Source organism: Somniosus microcephalus, chromosome 13, assembly GCF_052327205.1.
Source record: "Somniosus microcephalus isolate GS21.2 chromosome 13, FLI_Smic_1.0, whole genome shotgun sequence".
NCBI lineage: Eukaryota > Metazoa > Chordata > Chondrichthyes > Squaliformes > Somniosidae > Somniosus > Somniosus microcephalus.
The window spans coordinates 114246782-114265770 of NC_140999.1; positions in this window are offsets into that span (position 1 = coordinate 114246782).

Consider the following 18989-nt stretch of genomic DNA (forward strand, 5'->3'; position numbering starts at 1 on the left):
CATTGGATTGTGAAACCCTTATGGAATCCTCCATTACTGCCAGGTTCTTCCTGGAATTGTACTTCCTGTGTTACACAGGAAGAAAGGTACGAAGGTCAAATGACCGCTCACAGGAAGAAAGGAACAAAGGTCAAATGACCTCACACAGGAAGAAAGGAACAAAGGTCAAATGACCTCTGCTTCATACAAATACACTGCTAACACAATAACCACTACCAGAGGGTGCTACTGCATGTAAAAATGTCCAGAATGTCACATAATGTCCAGAACAGGTTGTAATCATTTAAAGAAGCCCGCCAAAAGTTAAACACTGGACTGACCTGATTTGGCACGCAGATAAGGAGTTGAAGAAATGGGTATAATAGTAGGCCCATCAGTAGCAATCGCTCTCTTGACTCTTGACTCTTGCTCCTGCTCTCATCGTTTGGCCTTTGGCCTGTTGCCGCTCGTACTCGCGCCCTGGCCTCGTGGCGGGCTCTCTTCTTGCTCCCCGCACCGTTCAACAACCGAGGACGCTCATTACACCGGGGCCAAACGCGGGAGGAGAACGAGACTCGAGTTCAATACCACACAGGACACGCAGGCCACAAAGGGATGAGACGAGACGAGACGAGACGAAGAAGAAGGTAACCGATAAAGCAGAGAAGGGCAGCGAAAGACGCATTGGTAAAAACCAAACGCCTAGTTATAAGCTGGCGTTTGGTGAAGAAAGTGGTAATGCATGTATGGACAGTGAGAATAAGTTGGCGTTTGACCATTGCGAATAAGCTGGCGTTAAACGCGAGTGGCGGCGCCTGCGATGAATAAACCGGTGCTCGAAGCTTGGGTAGTGAAATCATTCAGACGGTAAAGACCACCGACGACCACCCGAGGGAGAAGAAGAAGAAAACCCATCGCGATGAGACGACGATGGCAGCTGAGGAAAAGGGGGATGCTTCGCATCAACAACTTCAGCGCCGCGCCCTGAGACCATGTGGCGACGGGGTACCCCAAAGGACAACAGGAACAGACGTCAAAACTCACAACCATTAAAGCAACAGGTTTTGGACTGGTGAGCATGAATTCCTGGCCCCTCTTAGCTTAATCTAGTTAGGTATAGGGGGTGGGATAATGATAAGGGGATTGTTAATGTAGTTGTTTTCCCTCGATGTGCCGTGTGTTCCCCATTCCCATATAAGTGTAATTATTGCTTATGCCTATATTTTCATACCAGTAATTTTCATAAGATTGTTGTACTCTGCTTTTAATAAAATCTTGGTTTTCTTATACCAAACCACTTGTCTACTCGATTTTCTGTATCGCCGCCTGTACCTAAGCCCGGTGTCTAGAACCCAGGGGTGTGGGAACGATTTGAACCGCTCAAGGGACAGTCAGAGGTGAAACTGACTGGGCGCACACGCCAAAACCCTCTAAAATAATCATTTGCTTTCTCACAGAAGTCTACATGTACTCTCTGAAAAGGTCTACTTGCTCATGTCCAGGGCTAAAGTGAAGTTTTGGGTGGTTTGTTTCTGCAATTTTGGCAAACGCTGCATTTGCTGACAAGTGATTCAAGATCAAGGGCAGCACGGTGGCATAGTGGTTAGCACTGTTGCCTCACAGCGCCAGGGACCCGGGTTCGAATCCGGCCTCGGGTGACTGTCTGTGTGGAGTTTGCACATTCTCCCCGTGTTTGCGTGGGTTTCCTCCGGGTGCTCCGGTTTCCTCCCACAGTCCAAAGATGTGCGGGTTAGGTTGATTGGCTATGATAAATTGACCCTTAGTGTTAGGGGGATTAAATACTTGGGTTTACGGGGATAGGGTGGGATATGTGTTGGTGTAGGGGTTACGGGGATTGGGTGGGATATGTGTCGGTGCAGGCTCGATGGGCCGAAATGGCCTCTATCTGCACTGTGGGGTTTCTGTGATTCTGTGATTCTGTGATCACTGTCCAATCCAGGCCAGTAAGCAAAGCTTCTTGCAAGTGATTTCATACTGACAAACCCTGGATGTTCAGTATGACGTTCGGCCATAATTCTATCTCTCAAAGAAATAGGTACCACCTCTCTGTTTCCCCACTTGACACAACTTTGCTCACAAGAAAATTCAGTACGATGGTTATGAAACAGTTTCAGCTCTGTGTCCAGACACTGATCAGTCCATCCATTCAAGGTGTTTTCATGCACTCTTTTCAGTACTGAGTTCTTTTAAGTCTCATTTGCAATCTCAGTTGCATTCACGGGAAAGTCTTTGTCAACTGCACCTAGTGTGAAAATCTCACCTTCACTCCCAACACATGAGTCTTCATGTGGCAGCCTGGACAAGGCACCTGCTTCGAAGTGCGATATTCAATCACGTAGTCATATTGTGACAACAACACTGCCCAACTTTGTATTCTTGATGCGGCCATTGCAGGGATGGCAGATTTGGGCTCCAAAATTGCTAGGAGCGGTTTGTGATTGGTTATCAGGGTAAACATTCTGCCGATCAGGAACTGTTGGAATTTCTTGATTCCAAACACTATGGCGAATGATTCCTTTTCAATTTGCATGTAGTTTCTTTCGCTCTTTGTGAGGGCTCGTTGTGTGAACGCGATTGGTTTCTCTTGGCCGTCATCCATTAGGTAGCTTATGACAGCTCCCACACCGTAGCTGGAAGCATCACACGCTAACTTAAGCTCACGTTCTGTGTCGTAGTGCACAAGTAGAGCATTGCTAGAGAGACTTTTCTTACAAGCGTCATAAGCTTCCTGTTGCACTTTTGTCCACTTCCACTGGACATCCTGTTTGAGGAGCTCGTGCAATGGAACTAGCATGGTCACTAACTCAGGTAAGAAACGTGTGTAGTACTGGACCATTCCAAGGAAAGATCTTAACTCAGACACGTTCTGTGGCTTTGGAGCATTGATGACAGCATCAACCTTTTCCTTAACTGGTTGCAAGCCATTTGCATCAACTTTCAGACGAAGGGACACAGCCTTGGGCTGCACAAAAGCACATTTGCTCCTTTTCAATTTGACATTGTGGGAATTCAACCTTTGAAACACTAAATCTAACACTTCTAGATTTTTTTCCTCACTGCTTGTTGCGATCAGCACATCATCTTGATTGCATAAGCAATTTGGAATTCCTTGCAAAATCTTATCCACTGTAGCCTGGAAGATTTGGGGGGAGGGCTTGATGTATGAGTACAGCCCCTTGTGTGTGTTGATAGTGAGATACTGTTGACTCTCTCTGTCAACATTGAGATGAACGTAAGCATGTGCCAGGTCAAGCTTAGAGAAAACCTGTGACGCAGAGAGGGTTGCATACAAATCTTGCGATGTAGGTAACGGGTTGGTTGATAGTGTGGGAGACTACAGTCTCCCGCGTAAAGAAATAGGCAACACAGCGAGCTACAAGAAATAGGTCTTTACTCCAACTCTCACAATACAGTACTGAATTCGTAAAGCCCGCGAGCCTGTGATGACTCACGGATTGGTCACCTGCTGGAACCTGATTGGTTTTCCTTCTCTCAGCAGCAGGCAAGTCTGAACATGCCTTATTCCTCTCAGCTTGCAACTGTCTTGCAGGGGGAGGGGAATACAGCAGTTAAAAGGGGATTATACAGGTTTATCTACATACACACAGTGTTTCCCCAATGTGGCAACGCCACATACGCCCCCCCAGAATCCTCGTTAACTGTAAAAGTTAGTCTCTGCGGAGGTTTGACCAAATGGCCGTAGCGGCTGTAGTAGTCTTCTGGCATGTGAGAAGGGCTGTCTGGGAGGTCGGCCGGTTGGTTCGTCGGCTGGTCTGGCGGCTGGTCTGCCAGTGGGCTGGCTGGACGGGCTGCCGGCGAAGGTGGGGCGGCGGCCGGGAAGTAAGGTTCTGGCATGTCTTGGTCCTCTTGTGGGGCCGCCGCCAACGCGGGAGGTCTGCCCCGCCGTGGGGGAAGAGCCGGACGAAACGGGAAGCCGTGGTCCAGGTGCGCCGGTTTGAGGCAGTCTACTGAAATAAGGTCCGGCTTCCCGCCGACGTCGATAAGAAAAGCTTTGTCCTCCTTCTCCAATACTGAGAAGGGGCCGGTGTATGGTGCCTGCAGCGGGCCTCTGTGCGCGTCCCGGCGCACGAAGACGAACTCCGCATGTCGTAAGTCCCGAGGCATGTAGGACGGCTGCGGGCCGTGTTGCGAAGTGGGCACTGGACGGAATTGCTGGGCCGCGTCCTGGTGCAGGGAAAGCTGTCTGGCGGCCGACGACGGCTCCGTTGTCAGGGGGAGGAAGTCGCCTGGTACTCTGAGCGGTTGGCCGTAGACCATCTCGGCCGCGGAGGCACGGAGGTCCTCTTTGGGCGCGGTGCGCAATCCCAGGAGGACCCAGGGTAGTTTGTCGATCCAGCTGGTGTCGGCCAGGCTGGCGCGGAGGGAGGCTTTCAAGGAACGATGAAAGCGCTCGCAGAGCCCGTTGGCCTGCGGGTGGTAGGCTGTTGTCCTGTGCAACTTGGTGCCGAGGCCGGCGGTGATGGCATTCCACAAGTGGGAGGTGAACTGGGGGCCTCTGTCCGAGGATATGTCGGTCGGCACGCCGAACCGGGCCACCCATGTCGAGACGAATGCTCGCGCGACGCCGGTCATGGTGGTGGAGGCGAGGGGAACCGCCTCGGGCCATCTGGTGGTGCGGTCGACGATCGTGAGCAGGTGTGTGAAACCGTGTGACGGCGGCAAGGGGTCTATCAGATCGACGTGGACGTGGTCGAAACGCCTCTCGGGCACCGGGAAACACTCCAATGGCGCCTTGGTGTGCTGCTGGACCTTAGCGCGCTGACACGCCACGCATGTGTTGGTCCAGTCTCTCACATCCTTGTGGAGTCCAGGCCAGACGAACTTGGCGGACATGAGTTTCTGAGATGCACGCATCCCTGGATGTGAGAGGCCGTGGATGATGTCGAAAACTCGCTTGCGCCAGGCGGATAGGACGACCGGCCTAGGCGAGGGGACTAAGACGTCGCACAGGAGGGTTGTGCCAGCTGCGTGGAAGTGGATGTCGGCCAGAGTGAGGCTGGTGGTTGACGTCCTGAGGGCCTGGATCTCCGCGTCGGCGGCCTGGTCTCTCGCCATGCTGGCGTAGTCGACGCCCAGGTGCACTGCGTGGAGCGAGGGTCTTGAGAGGCAGTCGTCCACCAAATTGTCCTTGCCGGCGACGTGGCGGATGTCCGTGGTGAACTCCGAGATGAAGTTGAGTTGGCGCTGTTGGCGCGCGGACCAGGGTTCGGTTACTTTGGCCATGGCGAAAGTGAGCGGCTTGTGGTCCACGAATGCGGTGAACGGCCGGCCTTCCAGGAGGAAACGGAAGTGCCGGATTGCCAGGAACAGGGCCAGGAGCTCTCTGTCGAACGTGCTGTAGGCCTGCTCGTTCTTGCGCAGCTGTCGGCTGAAAAATGCCAGTGGCTGCCACGCGCCTTCGACCCACTGTTGCTGGACAGCGCCGATGGCGTAATCTGAGGCGTCCGTGGTGAGGGCGGTCTTGGCGCCCGGGATGGGGTGGGCCAGTAGTGTGGCGTTGGCCAAGGCGCTTTTGGTCTGGTGGAAGGCTGTCGCCATCTCGCTGGACCAGGTGAGTTGCTCTTTGCCCGTTTTCCCCTGGTGGCTTCGTAAAGGGGACGCATGAGTGAGGCGGCCTTGGGCACAAAACGGTGATAGAAATTGACCATCCCCAAAAATTCCTGCAGCGCCTTGACCAAGGTGGGCTGGGGAAAGTCCGCCACCGCCTGCACCTTGGAAGGTAGGGGAATGGCTCCCCTTGGCGAGATTCTGTGGCCGAGAAAGTCAATTTGGGCTGCTCCGAACTGGCATTTGGCCGGGTTGACGATTAGCCCGTGTTCCACAGAAATCACAGAAACCCCACAGTGCAGATAGAGGCCATTTCGGCCCATCGAGCCTGCACCGACACATATCCCACCCGATCCCCGTAACCCCTACACCAACACATATCCCACCCTATCCCCGTAACTCCACGTATTTAATCCCCCTAACACTAAGGGTCAATTTATCATAGCCAATCAACCTAACTCGCACATCTTTGGACTGTGGGAGGAAACCGGAGCACCCGGAGGAAACCCACGCAAACACGGGGAGAATGTGCAAACTCCACACAGACAGTCGCCCGAGGCCAGATTCGAACTGGCCTCGGGCGACTGTTGGCTGTTGGTGTTGGTGTTGGCTGAGGTGCTGGAAAAGAGAGCGCAAATGCGCGATGTGCTCGGCCTTGCTGGTGCTGGCCACGAGGATATAGTCCAGATAGGCGAACAGGAAGCTCAGGTCCCGTAGGACGGAATCCATGAGCCGCTGGAAGGCCTGTGCGGCGTTCTTGAGCCCGAAGGGCATGCGCAGGAACTCGAACAGTCCGAAGGGGGTGATGACCGCCGTCTTCTGGACGTCTGCGTGGTGGACGGGGACCTGATGGTAGCCGTGAATCAGGTCGACCTTGGAAAAGATGGACTTTCCTGCTAGGTGTGCTGAGAAGTCTTGGATGTGCGGAATGGGGTATCTATCGGGCGTGGTGGCGTCGTTGAGCCGTCTGTAGTCGCCGCAGGGGTGCCAGCCACCGCCCGGCTTGGGCACAATGTGGAGGGGGGACGACCAGGGGTTGTTCGAGCGGCGGATGATGTCCAGTTTCTCCATCGTGGCGAATTCGTCCTTGGCCACCGCTATCTTGGCTGGGTCCAGGCGTCTGGCTCGGGCGAACACTGGTGGTCCCGTAGTGGCGATGTGGTGCTCGACACCATGCTTGGCTGCCGCGGCTGAGAAGGTCGGTTGTGTGAGCCTCGGGAAATCTGCGAGTAGGCGGGCGTAGTCGTCATCCGCCGGGGCAGAGCAGGACCCGACGAGGGCCGGGCTGTTGCTCTGCTGGCAGGCCAGTGAAGCAAAAGTTGCTGCGTCGATCAGGCGCCTGTCACGGACGTCGACCAGGAGTCCGTGGGCGCAAAGAAAATCGGCGCCCAGCAAGGGATGTGCCACCGAGGCCGTCACGAAATCCCACGTAAATCACTGGTCGTTGAAACAAACCTCGGCCCATCGCTTTCCAAAAGTAGCGATGGCTGCGCCATTTGCAGCCACGAGGGGTGGCCAATGTGGGAGACTACAGTCTCCTGCATAAAGAAATAGGCAACACAGCGAACTACAAAAAATAGGTCTTTACTCCAACTCTCACAATACAGTACTGAATTCGTAAAGCCCGCGAGCCTGTGATGACTCACGGATTGGTCACCTGCTGGAACCTGATTGGTTTTCCTTCTCTCAGCAGCAGGCAAGTCTGAACATGCCTTATTCCTCTCAGCTTGCAACTGTCTTGCGGGGGGAGGAGAATACAGCAGTTAAAAGGGGATTATACAGGCTTATCTATATACACACAGTGTTTCCCCAATGTGGCAACGCCACAATAGTAACTTTGTAGCCACTGCACAAGCATACAGTTTTGTCTGCTTTGGGCACAACCACAATCGGGGTATCCCATTCACTTTTGTCAGTTTCTACTAGCACTCCATTCTTTCTCAGTTTCTCTAGCTCTTCCGCCACCTGACTTTTCAACGCATAGGGGACCGGCCTTGCCTTGCAATAGACAGGCTTCGCATTGGACTTGATGTGGACATGTGTGTCATACGCAGTGATGCCCTCATAACTGTCTGAGAACATGTTTTTATACTTGTTCATCATTGTGTCGAGTCGCTTCTTTGAAGCATCTACACTGAAGATGTTTTTCCAGTCAAGTTTTAACTTTCTCAACCAGTCTTTGCCCATGAGGGTTGGCCTGTTATAGCTTGCTACAATAATAGGCAGCTTTACTGACTGGCCATTGTGCTGAACTGTACATTCCATTTGTGCACATGTCTCTAGGATTTCCCTGGAGTAGGTTTTTAACTCTACGGTACTCTTTGTAAGTGGTATTTGATTAAACTTACTCTCACATGTGTCCTTACTCATGATAGAGCAGTCTGCTGCCGTGTCGATACACATATCAATATATTGTTTGTTGATCAAAAGTTTTGTATGGAAGTCTTTCTCACGACTGCTAGCATTGCATCTAGTGGCATAGATACTGTAGATGCCCAGTTCTTCAACATCAGGTGTGGTCACTTCAATGTTGTGAATTCCTCCCTTTTGTTGTTGCTGCTTTGCATTGCCACTAGAATGGTTCTTACTTCCTGCTTTAGATCTAGCTCTGCAAGCTGTTGAAATCTGGCCTTGCTTCTCCAGTGAAAACACTTCACATTTCTTTATTGGCAGGACGGTGGTGAGTGATTTCTATTGCAGTGATAACAATTCACTGAACTGCTCGCACCGACATGCTTTTGACTCGGTCTCACAACTTTAGGTTTGGCAGTGGCTTTGTGACTGCAGACCTCAGCTGCACTAGGCACTTGAGTTGGACGGAGCTCCCTAGCATTCTTAGATGCCATCTCCATAGATAGGGCACTTTTGCATGCTATTTCAAATGTTAGGTTCGGAGCGTTCAGTAACTTGGATTGTGTGCACTCATCCATCAGTCCACACACAACCTTATCTCGCAATGCACGATCCAAAAATGTGCTGACATTACAGTGCAAAGACATGTTTTTAGGAGCTAAAAAGTACTCACTGATGGTTTCACTTTGTTTTTCGTTTCTGGTACCAAACTTATAGCTCTCCGCTATTTCTAAGGGCTTTGGGCCGAAATGGTCCATGAGTCTCTTGACAATGTCTTCAAACAACACATCCTTGGCTTTCCCTGGCGCGAATAGGCTTGTCAACGTTCCGTAGACATCTGACCCGATCTCCATTAGAAAAATTGCTTTTTTATGTTCATGAATTACTTTATTTTGAGCTTGAACATTCTCATCTGCACCTTCGGTCTCAATAATGTTATTGGCCTTAAAAAACATCTCCATCTGCTCAATGTAAGAACTGAATGGTTCGCGAGCTCGGTCATACATGCCGAGGCTTCCAATGAATCCCATAGGTGTGGCCATGATTGTCCCGATCCCATCAAAAAGTGACTCAGCACGCTACCTGTGTACATGTGAGAATCAACGCCGCTGTTGCTGTGTGTACGTACACGTGAAGGTGAAGCACAGATAATTCTGCCTGAGCATTAACAGTAAAACATCGCAAAAATTTCAGTTTAGGTGTCACAAATTCACCTTAAACTTTTCCACTTGAAGGTTGATCACTGTGTCCTTCCACAATCCCTAAAAATGGCTTTGGGATCCCATTCTTGTCGCCAAAAATGTAATATATGTGGATAGAACAAATGAAGGACAGAGATAGGGTGAGTTGCTATTCAAGGTGCTTGTTTACTAAGCCAGAGTGAACTGAGCATGCTCATACTAACTCATGTGACAAACCACGTGATACTAATACATTACAGTAGCGGGCGCGATCGGTGGTGGGTTGGGTGGGAAAGTTGTTATTTTTGACAGTGGGTCAGGAACCCACTGTCATCTCGCTACCATGCGCCTTTCCCCCAGGTGCATCTGTCATCGCGGAGCTGACCCGACCGGCAGCAGCGGGTGACCCAATTGAGATGATTATCAGGAAATTTACAGGCATTTAAGAGGCTTTATTGACTTACTTTGTAAATTTCCCTGCATGGCCACGGGATTCATGCAGCTCGGGAACCACGTCTGTCAACCTGAGATGGGAGTTCCTTTGCCATTGCTCCAGCTGATTAATTGACAGCATCAAATGTACAGTAAAAGCTCCACCTGAAAGATGATCACTTTTCTCAGGCAGAAGCTATTGCTCAGTCCATTTCCAGCACAGAGTCTGCTAGCTGCAAGTGTTTCCAGCAAAGTCTCCAGCGGCGCTGGAGCTGCGATTGGATTCATACTGGACCATTCGCAATGCTGAGGACGTCGTGAATAGCACGTTTGATCAGTTGGTCACACCGCAGGCAAAGGTTGGACAGGCAGAAAGGGAATGGGTGACCAACAGACAGAGTACTAGGCATAGGCAGGTAGTGCAGGGGTCCGCTGTGGCCATCCCCCTCTCAAACACCACATTGAGTACTGTTGGGGGGGATGGCTTATCAGAGGAAGGCAGCAGCAGCCAACTTCCTGGCACCAGAGGTGGTTCTGCTGCACAGGACAGGAGGAAAAAGAGGGGTAGAGCTATAGTAATAGGGGATTCTATTGTAAGGGGAATAGATAGGCATTTCTCTGGCCGCAAACGAGACTCAAGGATGGTGTGTTGCCTCCCTGGTGCAAGGGTCAAGGATGTCTCAGAGCGGCTGCAGAACATTTTGGAAGGGGAGGGTGAACAGCCAGTTGTCGTGGTGCATATAGGTACCAACGATATAGGTAAAAAATGGGATGAGGTCCTAAAAGCTGAATATAGGGAGTTAGGAGGTAAATTGAAAAATAGGATCTCAAAGGTAGTAATCTCAGGATTGCTACCAGTGCCACGTGCTAGTCAGAGTAGAAATAGAAGGATATTTCAGATGAATACGTGGCTAGAGGAATGGTGTGATGGGGAGGGATTCAAATTCCTGGGACATTGGAACTGGTTCTGGGGGAGGTGGGACCAGTTCAAGCCAGACGGTTTACACCTGGGCAGGGCCGGGACCGATGTCCTAGGGGGAGTGTTTGCTAGTGCTCTGGGGGAGGGTTTAAACTAAAATGGCAGGGGGTTGGGAACCTGAGCAGAGGGACAGAGGAAAGGGAAACAAGGATAAAAGAAAAAGATAGGAAGGAGAAAAACAAAAGTGGCAGTCAGAGAAATCAACAGTTTAAATCAAACATGGCCACAGTAAATAATAATTCTAATAGGTCTAAGAGCATTAAAAAAACAAGCCTGAAGGCTTTGGCCTAGAAATTGGGTTGGTAGCGCCGGCGCTGAGCGCCTAAAGAGACCTAGAATTGGGGCGAAGCCCTATGTTGGGGCAAGCGCTATGAGGATCGCGCCGACTCAGAAATTGACTATACATTTAGCGCCTGCGCTAAGTGTTTGCGCGCGCCCGCGAGCGCAAACGGCTCATGACATCATTTCAGTGTGCAACGCCTTTTAGGAGCGCCTGAGCGCATATTGGGTGGCGCCCGGAGCCTTAGCGCCCAGGGCTATTAGTGACAGTTCGAAGGAGGGCTAACAGGCCCTTCTCGGAGTAGGGCGGCGCTATTTAAAGGGGACAGATCTAGTGCAGAATCTTCTGCCACTTGGCCTGCTCATTGCGATCGCTGCTGGAGAGAGTTGGCGAGCTAATGTGGAGCGGAGTTCTGGGATTTGAGCTTTACAGTACTTGGGACCTTCAACCCTGTCCGAAGCACTTGCAGCACTACACCTAAAAGCCTTTTGACCAACTGGCATCCGAATGGGAGCTTGTTTGGAGGGCGACGGCCTCATTGCCCAACACTGTGAAGGGGCAGAGAGACGGCGGGAGAGAGGGCCGGGATTGTCCAGAAGGAGGAGGGGCAATGGAGGTCGGCCAATCCGATGGGAGGCTGCGAGGGTCTTTAGGCAGCAGGTGACAAGCCTTGACATGTTGGAGGAGCAGTGTTTGCGAAGGCTCCGAATCTGGAGGGACATTGTTACTGATCTGTGCCACCTGCTTGGTCAGGATCTGCAGCCACGAGAACGCTGCAGAACCTCTCTGTCCGTGATGGCTACACTGACTGAAGGCCTCCATTTTTATGCCAACGGCTCCTTTCAGTCAGCCATTGGGGACAATGCGACTGTCGCTCAGGCTGCAGTCCGCTGTTGCATCCGGCAAGTGACAGATGCCCTTTATAGGCGAACGCGTCCATTCATTACCTTCCCTCGGACCCTGCACAAGCAGGCGGAGGAGGAGGAGTATGAGGAGGAGGAGGAGGAGGAGGAGGAGGAGGAAGAGCAGGCGGAGGAGGAGGAGGAGGAGGAGGAGGAGGAGGAAGATGGAAGGGCTGCTGAAAGTGGAAGGTCCATTCGTCAGAGGCTCCTCTGGACTCGTCTCGACACCCCTGTGGCGGAATGATGAGAGTCTTACCTCATGCGCACTTTGGATGTTTGAGGGCCTCTGCATGCCAGCATCACTGAAAGTAGTCACATGCACCAAGCAACATTGAAACTTCTGTTTATTGACACAAAAGTCTTTCATTACAGCTAAACAACGTAAAGTGAGCAGAAACCATCACTGCCAAAATAAAAGTGACCTGCTCGGCAAAGCAGCAAAACTGAACAAAAATCTGCACCTATAACAGCAGGTGAGGGTGTCCGTGAATTTGGATAAACAAACGTCTCAGCACCTCCCTCTACAACTGGCCCCTTGAGGGAGAATGACTTCTCGTTCGCGCCCGGCCCCTTCCCGCCCTGCTGCTCCTACGTAATTGCACCCCAGTGGCGGCCTCAAGGCTGGGGGATGCTTGCCGACTGTCTGGAAGCGCAGAAGCCCCTGAGGCACGGCCTGGCTGACCTCTGGGCTTGGAGGGTGCGGACGCGGGATGCTTGCTTTGAGCATGGCTGGGAGCAGTGTGGCCTGCAGGTGGTGGCAGCTGCAATGCAGGCGTCCCAGCGCTGGCATGTGCAATGGTCTCCTGCCGAGAGAGGACACCTGCACCATGGTCGGACGACACACTGGCTATCTGAGGGGAGCGGCTTGGCTCATCCGCCACAATCGCAGGCTCCACGGATTCCTGGCCTTGTACGGGAGTGGAAGGGCCCGGGGTGATCCTATCTGATGCAGAGAGGGTGGCTGCAGTGAGACATCGCGTTGCGTCAATCTGGCTGTGGAGGAGCCCAGCAAGTGAATGCGTGGCAACAGTGAGGACCTGTGTGCCAGGTGCCAGTGCTTCGGAGAAGGCCTGGACAGTTCTTCCCATGGCTTCGGACAAGGCAGGAGCCGACCGCTCCACTGCCTCGGACAAGCCCTGAACAGACCTTTCCAGGGATTGTCCGAAGCCCTGAACAGTCCTTTCCATTGCCGACTCAAAGCCGTGGACAGTCCTCTCCATTGTTGGGCCGAAGCCCTGGATAGTCCTGTCCATTGTGGCCCCGAAGCCCTGGATAGACCTGTCCATTGTTTCCCCGAACACCTGGAGAGACCTCTCCATTGTTGCGCCAAAGCCCTGCAGAGTCCTCTCCATTGTTGCCCCGAAGTCCAACATACTCCTAGCCAATGAATCTATTGACTCAGGCATCTTCTCCACTGCAGCCATCAGCTCCGTGTGACTGACCCGGGCCTGTTTGCTCATCTCTGCCAGGCGCCGGACCTCATCTGCACTCTGTGCAGCAGTCATGACGACCTGCCTTGCCCTGCGGGGAGACGGTGGGCGAACTTGCCTATCCCCCCTGCGTTGCTCCATGCCGCTTGGTCCGGCAACTGGTTCATCCTCAGAGCCACCCCCCCTCCCCTCCAGGGGAATACTATCCCCAGTCTGCAGATGTCTCAGCTCCCCGGATTCTGCAACGGCTGGTCCGGATTCCTCCTGGTCCTCACCTCCAGTGGCACTGGCACTGGCAGCTTCAGCGCGTTGAGCCCGAGTTGGTGCTGCTTCATCTGAAAGTGGGAGGTGGAAGAGTGGCTTTAGCAAAAGGACAGGTTTGCTGAAAGGCATGCCAGATTGCGGCATGGCTCTGACATGGCTGCACACTGAGGATGCATGCTGGCGGGGGGACCAATTGGAAGGTGTTGAGTCTGTGCTTTCAAATGTAGTTATGCTGAATAACTGGACACAGACTACAGAATACTTAAACAGGTCTTTAGTAACTGAGGGTCAGGGCTGAACTGAAATACACTTTGCTCCACAGGGTTTATATACCGGTGTGGTCACCACCGGTACTACAATGTACAGGAGCCATCAGAAAGTAGTCCATCACCTTAAGGTATCCTCTTAAGGTGGTACAGGTTACATACACTACAATTCCTCCCCTTTTAGCTTAACAGTGTACACCCCAATTTAAACATAACATGGATAACATATATACAACTTTCACACAAAACTGTTCAAAGATTCAGTCTCTGAGGAGGCCTCCTGATCCGGGCCAGATAACGCCTTTCAGGGGTCTCTGGTTCTCGTTGCTGGGGTGACTCATCCATTTGATCTCCTATGGATTGAACATCATCATGTACGTTCGAGTCTGAGGTAGATGCTACAGGCTCAATAAGTTCTTCAACTGGTGTCTCTGCCGTAGACATGGGGTCGACCCTTGTTCTCGATTCTACAAGTTGGTCAGCATGACGTCGTATTACGTTCTCACCAACGTCTACCGTGTACATCAAGGGTCCTTGTCGGGCACGAATTGTTCCGGATTGCCATTTATCATTCCTATAGTCCCTGGCCAACACTGGTTGTCCTATTTCGAAACTCCGAGTGGCCTTGTTATTTACGTGCTGGAATTGCTTGTTTTCGACTTCCCTACGCACATTGGGTTTTAACAAATCCAACCGGGACCGCAACCTCCTGTTATAGAACATTATGGCAGGGCTTTGATTTGTCACTGCATGCGTGGCGTTTCGATATGCCATCAGGAAATTGTCCACCTTGTGTTGTAGTGGAATATGGTCTTCGCTCATGGCCTTTATCGCCTTTTTGAACGTTTGTACAAATCTCTCGGCCAACCCATTGGTAGCCAGATGATCATTTCTGGAATTCTTCTGACACGAACTGTGGTCCGTTGTCTGAACATATTTGTTCCGGCAACCCATTCCTCGCAAATATGGTTCTTAGAACTGCGATCGTCTTTTCAGAGGTAGTGGTCGACATCTTAATCACTTCTGGCCATTTAGAATGTGCGTCTACCACTATCAAAAACATGGAATCCATGAATGGACCTGCAAAGTCGATATGCACACGTTGCCATGGGGTTGAAGGCCATTCCCACGGATGCAGCAGTGCAATTGGAGGTGCGTTTTGAACTTTTTGGCACCCTGAGCAGCTTTTAGTCAGATCCTCTATTTGTTTGTCGATACCTGGCCACCACACATAAGCCCTAGCAAGGCTTTTCATCTTGACTCCCCCCAGATGACCTTCATGCAGTTCCTTCAGAACCCTCTCCCTTAATTTAGGAGGAATAATCACCCTTGTTCCATACATCAATGTTCCTTGACAGACGGACAGCTGTTCTCGTCTGGCTGAGAATGCAGGTAACAGTGGTTCGCCATGTGCTGGCCATCCCTTCACTGTCAAATCGTAGACCCGAGACAGTGTTGGGTCGTTTCGGGTCTCTCTCTCAATACTCGCATTGGTGACTGGTAAGCATTCGATGATGGTCGAGTGAAATATCTCGACAGGGTCAACTGCCGGTGCCTCTTCCGCTGTAGGTTGTGGCAGGCGCGACAGCCCATCAGCATTACCATGTTGCTTTGTACCTTTGAATTCGATACCATATTGATGTGCCCCTAGGAAAAGGGACCATCTCTGAAGCCTCTGCGCCATCATAACCGGAACACCCTTCTTAGGGTTAAAAATGGAAACCAACGGCTGGTGATCTGTCAGCAGCGTAAACTTTTGGCCTTGCAGGTAATGGTTAAATTTCTTAACTCCCCACACGAGGCTGAGAGCCTCCCTATCTATCTGAGCATAGTTGCGCTCTGCGGAGGTCAATGATCTGGATGCGAACGCGACTGGCCTTTCCAAGCCATTTGGCAACTTATGTGAGAGCACTGCCCCGATACCATATGGAGAAGCATCACAAGCTAAGCGAATAGGCAGCGTTGGGTTAAAGTGAGCCAACACTTCCTTAGAGGTGATCAGTGCCTTGCTTTTTTGAAAAGCCCGCTTACAGTCCTCGCTCCACTTCCATGGTACTCCCATTTGCAAAAGAGCGGGTGTAACACCGTGGATAAATTTGGAAGAAACTTGTGGTAATAGTTAATCAACCCAAGGAACGACCTCAACTGGGATACATTTTCCAGAGCGGGAGCTTTCACAAAAGCTTCGATCTTGTCAGGTGACTTATGAAGCCCCTCCTGGTCAATGACGTGGCCGCAGTACGAGATTCGCTTCTGAAAGAACTCACATTTCTGGCGATTAACTCTGAGTCCATATTCTTTCAATCTGGTGGGCACCTGCTCCAAATTGGCGAGGTGTTCCTTATCATCATCTCCTGTAATCAGAATGTCGTCCAGGTAGCATTGAGTGCCTGGAATTCCCTGCAATACCTGCTCCATGGCCCTTTGCCAAATCGCTGGAGCCGATGCCACTCCAAAAACCAGTCTATTATACCGATATAAGCCCTTATGTGTGTTGATCGTGAGATACTGGCGTAACGCTTCATCAACTTCCAGCTGTAGGTACGCCTGCGCCAGGTCTATCTTGGTGAAGTGTTTCCCACCAGACAGCGAAGTGAAGATATCCTCAATCCGCGGAAGTGGATGTTGCACCGTGTGAAGAACCGGATTAACAGTGATCTTGAAATCGCCACAGATGCGAACCTTCCCAGGTTCCCCCGGCTTGTTGCTCAACGAACGCTTCATGACGGGAACAATGGGTGTGGCCCATTCACTCCAGTCCACCTTTGATAGTACTCCTGAACGTTCTAGCCCTTCCAGCTCTGCTTCCACAGCAGGTTGTATCGCATAAGGTACCGGTCTGGCTTTGAAAAATTTTGGGTTTGCATGTTCTTCAACCTTGATGTTTGCCGTAATTCCTTTCAGTGTTCCCAGTCCCTGTTGGAACACTCCTTAGCATCGTCCAATATTTTGGACAGTTGTTTAGGTTTGACGTCGTCCTCTTTACAGGAATCTACAGTTAGTGCTTGTAAGGAATGCCAGTCCACATTTATTCTCCGGATCCATTCCCGTCCCAGTAGTGGCGGACCTCCCTCAGGTAACACATACAAGTCCATTTCCTGACTTTCTTTACCATTGTAGACCACCTTTACCTTTATCTTTCCGATGGGGTATACTCTTTGCCCCATGTATGTTTTCAATACAATCTCCGTATCCCTCAGGGGAATGTGTGAGAATAACCTTTTGTAATCGTGCTTATTCATGACCGTCAATGCCGATCCAGTGTCCAATTCCATCTTCACTTGGACTCCTGCTATCCGAAGCATGACCCAGATAGTTTGGTGGTCTGCTGTGTTACCCACATTATGTATTTTTAGACAACCCAGTTCCTTACTGCTGGAGTCTGAATCCGTCTTCTGTTCATCCGAACTGTTCTCTGTCACCTTGTGTACTTTTTTGTACTACTCCTGCGGCGACTTTTTGCTGCTGGTCTTCTTTCCTGACCGGCATACTCTCGCTATGTGACCAGGTTTGCCACATTGCCTGCATTCTTTATCTTTGAACCAGCACTGGTTCTGGTCATGCGTTGTCCTTCCGCAACGATAGCACTTTACTGCGCCCAATGCCATTTCATTGGTGCTGAATTCCTTTCCTTTGCTGCATTTCTGCAGTGCCTCGTGCTGCTGCCTCGTGCGATGCTGCAATGCTGAAAGCTTTGTCCAGTGTAAGATCCTTTTCCTCTAGCAGTCGCTTCTGGGTTCCTTCCCTTAGTAGCCCACACACAAACTTATCTCTCAGAGCGTCTGCTAGTCCTGTACCGAACTGACAGTACTTTGATAACTTGCGCAGTTCGATTAAGAATTCAGCGTTGCTTTCCTCTTTAAGTTGAATTCTTTTGTAAAATTTAAATCGTTCCGCTATCAGCAGCGGCGTGGGGTTTAAATGCTCTTGCAGGATAGTAACAATATCCGCGAAACTCTTTCCTACCGGTTTATCTGATGTTACAAGGTGCCTTAATAACCCGTACGTCTTCGCACCCATCGGGTTTAATAGGGTTAGTGCTTTCTTATCCACCGGTACCTCATTCGCTGTACAGTAAACTTCAACGCGTTCCACATAAGTGGCCCAATCTTCCACATCGCTATCAAAAGCAGTGATGTTACCCGTTTTTGGCATCCTTGTTGAGTTTCCTTTATTTTATTTTATTTTTCAAAATGGCGGCTTCCCGCGCTTGGCGGCTTTTCCCGTGCTTGTCTTCTTCCCCCGCCGACTAAAATTGGCGATTACCGCGCTGTTGCCGTTCTTGCCTCCCAGCGGTCCTTTATTTCCCCCGACGCGGCTGCTCTTGTTCCCCGCCGCTCCCGCGGTCCTCGTGGACATCAACGCTTTTCTGGCTGCTGCGCGTCTCTGCCCCGATTGCAGTCTGGCCCCTGACATCGGCTGCGGTCGTGTTCTCCGCCCTTTTCTTCGTTTTCCCTCCCCTTCTCCCACTGACAACTCAGCCGACTTCCCCTCTGTGCCGCTCGATCGGGCTTACCCGCCGCTGTCGTAGAAGGGATGATCACTGCCTGTTGCTGATGGTGGACTTCGTGGCCAGCAAACCACCGGGGTTCCCGATGGCCTCCCGTGCGATGCAGTGCTCAGCAGGATGTTGAGGGCGGATGCCCCTTTTCGATGCCCGTTCTGAGGACGAAGCTTCCTTGGATGCAAAACTGCCGCTAGGTACGATCAGACTCGTCGCCACTGTTGAGTCTGTGCTTTCAAATGTAGTTATGCTGAATAACTGGACACAGACTACAGAATACTTAAACAGGTCTTTAGTAACTGAGGGTCAGGGCTGAACTGAAATACACTTTGCTCCACAGGGTTTATATACCGGTGTGGTCACCACCGGTACTACAATGTACAGGAGCCATCAGAAAGTAGTCCATCACCTTAAGGTATCCTCTTAAGGTGGTACAGGTTACATACACTACAGAAGGCAACAGTTGGAAAAGGTGAGAGTCTTACCCTCGCTGTTGGTAATGGGGTCGGCAGATTCAGTGGTCACTGGACCAGACAGACGTCCTCCAAGTATCTGGTGCACTCTCTCCTCCAGATCCGTGAGAATGACCACTTGTGCAGGTCCGCCACCGGTTCGACGCTGTTCTTTTCTAATCTGCGCCATCTTCGACTGCAGGGGAAAGAAGGGAAGGTTCTGTTACATGAGGCCTTGAGACATCATCGCATGCCCCCCATTGTGCAAGAGCCCTTACATGAGGCCTTGAGACATCCTCGCATGCCCCCCATTGTGCAAGAGCCCTTACATGAGGCCTTGAGACATCTGTCCATGTGTCTGCCCAGAAAGGGCCATGGG